This window comes from Alligator mississippiensis, chromosome 10, assembly GCF_030867095.1.
Source record: "Alligator mississippiensis isolate rAllMis1 chromosome 10, rAllMis1, whole genome shotgun sequence".
NCBI classification, from domain to species: domain Eukaryota; kingdom Metazoa; phylum Chordata; order Crocodylia; family Alligatoridae; genus Alligator; species Alligator mississippiensis.
Window position 1 is genome coordinate 46,705,192 of NC_081833.1, and position 6,709 is coordinate 46,711,900.

A 6,709-nucleotide genomic window follows, 5' to 3' on the forward strand; every position below is an offset into this window, starting at 1 on the left:
TTTTTCAAAGAAGGCCTCACTTACTAAGTCCATGTTCATTATGGTTTCTCACACTATTGTGGTTCATAAATGCATGTATGCTTTTGTATGTCAGTGTACACCACCGAGCTCTTCAAAGTTAAGTGTTTGTTGTCCATACTACTGCCATAAATCCAAATCTTCCTTTAGAAAATTAAATAATTGGGCATCTTTTTATGCCTTCAGTTATTGGCCCTGTATAACTTTACCTTAAACTGGCTGCAAATGAAAAATTGCACGTAAAAAAAAAAATTAAAAAATTAAAACCCATTTTTGGTAACATGGTGCTATTAAACTGTAACTTTATTGTAGCTTACAAATGGCTTCTACTTTAATATTTTTGCAGCCCAATGTTCTGTGGGGATTCTCTCCACCTACAGGATATTCTGATATTGTGTACAAAATGTAGTTTTGTTCCAGTTCTTTAATCAGAGGTGTTAAAATGTCCAAAAAGGATTGGGGCCCAATTGACTTGTATAGCATTTGGTGTAAAAACAGAATTGGTCTCTTCCCTAAGGAATTTCCAGTATAACAAACGGGCAAAGTGGGTGTGTGGTTTATATTGTCCAGATAAGTTAGGAGTATGAGTTCTTACCATTGTCCTAACTCTGATTATATTCACCTTCAGGAGCAAATGATAGGCTAATGGTAGGGGGTGTTAGTTATTCTTGCACTAAGTAGAAAGCTGAGTACATGGACTTTGTAAATGACCAAACAATCAAATCCATAAGGATGCATGGAATCCATAATAGAAATTGGAAGTATATAGGCATGTACTTCTTCAAGAAGAAGCCAGATTGATTCACTCTTGTAGACTTCTACTCTATATTTGTGTTATACCTACAGGAGACTCCAATCCTGCTTCCATTGCAGCCAACTGGATTGCTGCCATTGGCTTCACTGAGAACAAACAGGCTGATTTTTAAAATGGGCAGGCTTGAAGAAGCACTCCACTAATAAAAGTTCATAACCATGCAATTATGGCATACTGACTGTTCAAGTAGAAATTCACTGGTCATATGAGGCTCACTACATTGCATACAAGTCTCTTAAAATGTTTGTATTTCTTTTAATTCATTTCATTCCCATTGAAATTACAGTTCTTGTATCTATGAAGCACAGAGTTCTAAAGTCCACAGGTAAGTCTGCCAGCTATATTATTGTATTCCTTAAGATTTCATACAGATTTGTGCAAACTTTCAGGTCTATCTCAAGGCTCTAAACAACTACTGTACACTGAAAAGCCTTTGAAATCTACTTATTGTAACCAAAATAATGGTGGTTTGCCTGCACAGGCATACTACACACTGCTAGAAGGAAATATGTTGTGTAAAGTCATGAGCAGACACCCAGTGGACTGACCTTCTCCAGTGTGCCATGGAATTGTTCTACAAACGTTAATCATTATTTGTCGACAGAGAAGAGTTCTTGTTTCATAAAAACATGCAACTAAGATTAAAGTATGAGTTCATGTCACATTGACCATGCTTACTAGAAGATTTCTTGCAGTTTGGCACTATTAAGTCTCTTTTAGCAGATAGACTCACCCCCAAGAATCCTGAATTTTCTTTTAGACAGATACTGGCAGGCCCATGTGTTTTGTCTTTTTTAAAAAGTTTAAAAATATTGTATCATTAACCAATAGTAGGGATGATAAATTGTTGTTATTCTTTAACACCACTTACTCTGTGCAACCCAGAGTATTGTGTTACCAGTAATGGGAGAAACAAAGGAGATAGCTAAATGGCGTTAGTTTCTACTTTTTTCAGATGAGCACCATGCTTTTCAAATTGTACCTGATTCACTGACTGCCACTGTATGTGGAAGTGCCTGTCATCTAGATTTACTGTTACATTCACATTCGTAGAAAGAAAATAGAAAGGTTGAAACATTTCTGTCATGTCGTTGATGTTCGGTACCAAAACACTGCTCACCCACAACAAAAACATATTGGTTATGAATAATGCCTACTGAACAACAAAAGGAAATTGTGCTTATTTTATAGGCCTTAAAGTTATTCTTCGTTCCAAGAACAAGATGCTCCATAGTTCTCAGTAATTTTTTTCCTCAGCATTTGTGCTGACTCTTGAGTTCTAGCTTTTGTATTTATGAGACCAGGCATCAGTCTTTTGCTCAAATATTTGGAATATATGTACTGTTCTTCTGATATGGAGGTAATGAAAAGTCTCCTAATAGAGAAATAGAAATCTGATACTAGCAATAGTGATGACTTGTCAAACTGGAAAGTGGGATAGGTTTCAGAGATGAGAAGGAAAGAACACCAAGTAAACTGAAAAATGCAAGCCTTCAGTAGCTTGAATCTGGAAAAAAATGTATTTGGTTGTTTGGTTTTGGCTGTGTTACTTCATGTGACATCATGAGGGTTCAGTTCAGATGGCCATGAATTTTGTGTGTTGAAACAAACTAAATTACCAGCTGAAAGATAAATAAACATCTATAAACAGGATGACAGTTTGGCAGAAAAACAATTTTCCATTTCCTGTGTAACTGATGAAATATTCTGTCACTTAGTACACCTATTGACATGGATACTGTCACAGAAAACTGCCTTCCTATTTCTTCATTACCAAAACAGGACTTTTTCTTGTACCAATTTACCTGTTTAGCTATACATACACACTGATATATTTAAGAGAAGGCTATAAGATATGTGGCAACAGGTTAGGAGGGGGAAAATATATTTAGTTAATAGATTTATTTTGAATACTGGGATCATTCAGCATTGAAAACAGGATGGACTGATGTAATAGATCCGATCATTTCAAAAAATGGAGACAGATGGATATGGCACAAATGCAGTCAGAAATGAGCACCCATGTTTGTGGTGTCAGATGCCAGAACAGTACCTGTTGACTTAGGTAAACATCTAAATGGCTGTGTGGGACTCTACTTTTTGAAAAAATTGTCCCACTACGTAATTTCCTCCATCTCTTATTTCTTTAATTCTAGAATTAGTAGGGCTGTGTGAAGCTTCAGTCGCTGATTCGATTCGATGGAGATCCAACCCAATTCAGCAGCTGAATCTCCAAATCCGAATCAGGAGACACTTTAATCTCTCCTATTTGATTCAGAGAGTCCCAATTCAATTTGGAGAGATTTGACAATCCAGACCTAGACACAACTTTAAATGTTCTTTCAGGCAGCTCATGAATGTTGAGATGGTGGGGCAGATGGAGCGTCCCATGGGAGCGTGGGGGATGGGGTCCCCAGTGGCAATAGACCAGTCTACTTCTGGGTCCGCCGCACCTGTCTGAATGCACAGGTGACCCTCCCCCCACCCCCCGGCTCAGCAACTGGTGCCTCCTGAGTTTGGGGAGGCACACAGGGTCCCCCTGTGGCCAATCACTGAGCCAGGGAAGCACAGGGAGGGGGTTTCCTGTGCACTGTGCACCCGGAAGCAGACCAGAAGTACTTCTGGGTTCACCGCCAAGCACACGCCCCCCCACCTCCCGCGCTCCTGTGGGACGCTCCATCTGCCCCATCATCTCAGCGTTCACAAGCTGAATCTAGTACATCAAACTGTAGAAAAAACATTTAAAGCTGTGTCTATGGCTGAATCGCTGATTCTCTGAATCGGCATCAAATCTTCAGATTCAAATTCGGCCGAATTGAATTGGGACAATGATCTGAATCAATTAATTGAATCACTGTCCCCAGAATTGGGCCAAATCCAAATCTAAATTGAATACGGCCTGCTTTGCACATCCTTGATAATTAGGTCTTAATAGGTGTTGAGCAAAACCATCCAAAGACTGGACTCTTTGAATGGGGACTAATAAAAGCTTTAATGGGTTCTAGTCATAGCACTAATGTCAATCTTGGGGTTTCCTCCTCCCATTTGTGCCTGACCCTGTCCTGTACTCAGTGAAGTATCAGATCTGTGAGCCAGTGGCCCCTTAATCCTCTAGCCTTTGTAATAATGCTGTCAAAATTTACAAGAAACTTAGACTTTCTACAAGTAAACTTCAAGAGCTGTCATCAGAGAGACACTTTTGGTTCTGTAAGTCACATTCTATAACATTCAGTTCACTGAACGACATGTTAGCATTCTGCTTTCTAACTGTTGTTTTGACATTTAAATGTTCAAAAAACATCTTGAGTTAATTAAATGTAGAGGCTTCTAAGTGAAGTGAGAATGCTGGGAACTCATCATCTAATTACCTATAATTAACAATAAAACAACATTAGTTAATAGAAATAACAGTTAATATTCATGACAGGGAAGAACATTCAAATATACTGTCCAGCAGTATGATAACATTTCCTCCAAGCAGAGTTCATACGTGAAAGCATTGGGCGTTGTTTTATTTAGTGAGATATTGTATACTTACTGGTATTCACTCATGGTACGTTTCAGGTTAATATGTACTGGACTGAGAACAGAAATACTACATAATAGAAATGTTGATTAATGCCAAATGATCATGAGAAGTTTGTGGGATCAAAAAAATAAAGAAGGAAAAAAAAATCAGCAGAGGGTTATAGAGACAAAGAATGAGCTATGTTTTGTAATTTTTATTATTTTTTTCAATATCACTGAAAAAGAGAAAAATCAAAGGAACTAAGAAGTCAGTTTGGGTTAATTTGAATCTATGTTCCATGATAGTTAACAGAATTGAGTGTTTTAAACATATAGAAATCAAGCATGGACAAGTTTGATAATTCATTTATTTCTAAGATAGTTGCGGTTTGTTTTTAAGTAATATTGCCTGCATATTTCTCACTGGGCATGTCTACATGTCAGTCCATACACACAGTGTTCCTATGCTGTAAGGTGTCTACACATGTGTTACTGTGACATAAATAATTGGGCATAAATTTGATACCTGCATGGTGCAGGTATCAAATTTACACTTAAGTCAGCATAAGTCACCATATTCACTGTGCAGTGTGGGTGTGCACATGTAGATGCACACCCATACTGTGCAGTAATTTCAGTTACTGCTCAATTAATGTGCACATGTAGAAGTGCCCACCCAGAGAAATTTTATTTAGTCCTAAAAGTATTAAATGGAAAGCATCTACTTTATGGGTGAAACTATGATGCTTTTGCTGCAATTTAACCCTATGTTCTTTTTGTGGATTAAACTAGGAAAGTTTGAAGCTTTCCATGTTTTTTGAACCTGCAGTTTGGGTAACATAATTTGTTTTAACAAAAACATGTGAAAGTAGAGAATTATGCTAGGAATAAACAACTTTGAGTCACCATTGCTGATCTCCTTTTTCATTACTTTCAGTGTTCTTAGGGAATAAAGGATCTACCAGTTTTATGACAACATTCTACAATTATTATTATTTTTATATGTAACATCTACCGAAGCACTTTGTGTTTTACAGCAACAACAAAAAATGTACAATGTGATAGGTTTTTAAATGAGAGTAAAACATACCATGTGCACAATGTCTGTGCAATATCTATAGTATGTTCAGTTACAATAATCAATTGCATGATCTGGTTAATTATATATGTGCTTTAAATGTTTTTGAGATTTCAAAATTTTCCATCTTCCAAATTTGACTAAATCAGTCTTGAATTTTTGAATCACTAAAATTCCTCTTGATTTTGATATTTCAAAATATTTCATTTGTTTTGGTATAAATGAACAACTCTCAAAATGATAAGACTGACAAATGAAACTCTTCATTTCAGAAATGTTTAAACCGGGGTATGTTGGAGTGATGTTGTAGCCATGACAGTCTAGGAAATACGCAAGAGGCAAAAATTTCTGAGAGTTATATCATTTATTGGATCAGCTCTATGGTGAGATAAACTTAGATGAGCTTTCAAATGCCAGTCATTCAGTTTTTCCAACAAAAGATATCACCCACAAAATTCCTTGCATTCCTTTTTAAATAAGACATTGTTGGATATTTCATGAAAAAATAAAATCCTTGGGAAGATTCATCATAATCAACTCTTTTCCAAGAACCATTTTGCCTTAAGTAAACTAGCATGTTCAATAAAAGCAGTCTAATTGAAAATTCCCTGACAAGATCTAGAACTCAGTGTAATATTATGTTGTTATTGCATGCCCACAGTTTAATGATTATTGCCTTATTTCCCAAATACCTGATGCAGTGGCCAGAAAAGTGAAGCCACAGGTATATAATTTGAACTGCCCAGGTACCATTTTAAGCAGAACTCTCCAGCTTCTAAGTGTCCAGGGGCCACAGTCTTTCCACTGCATGTGCCATATCAGCACAAGCAACAGGCCTTACCCACTCCCTAAGCTATACTACGCTGCTGGTGCCTCACCCTCAGCACCCTGGCCACAAGATCCCCAATGCTAGAACACTGGAAACTTTTTTTGATTTCCCACAAATGTTTGTAATGTTCTTAATACAAAATTAAATAAAAGATGTTCAGGTTTCCAAAAAGTAATTTGTGGTTAAAAAAATTAAGATTTACCAACAAGTCCTTGGTTTTGTTTTTTTGTTTTCAGAGAAAAAGTGGTATTTCCATTGAAATGTTATCTGTTATAGCTTTTGTTTAGATAGAAAACCAGGGTATCCTTATGGAACATTTTAAATAAGCATTGTTTTGATCATCTCTAATTACTTGTTAGGCCCTTATTCAGCACTCAAATCAGTGGCATTTATAAAGTACTTCAAGTTATCCACATGCTTAAATAGCTTGCTGAATTGGAATGACATGTAAACCATGACTGTC

General features: G+C 36.8%; 1 long non-coding RNA gene across 1 annotated transcript in view; it reads left to right on the top strand.

Moving 5' to 3' along the window:
• Window positions 1-6,383, top strand: part of LOC109285679 (uncharacterized) — a 69,526-nt gene extending 63,143 nt beyond the window's left edge. Inside the window, exons 6-7 of the long non-coding RNA XR_002093493.2 lie at window positions 1,119-1,157; window positions 5,690-6,383. This is a non-coding gene — a long non-coding RNA (uncharacterized LOC109285679). The remainder of the gene's footprint in view (window positions 1-1,118; window positions 1,158-5,689) is intronic.
• The last annotated feature ends 326 nt before the right edge of the window (window positions 6,384-6,709 follow it).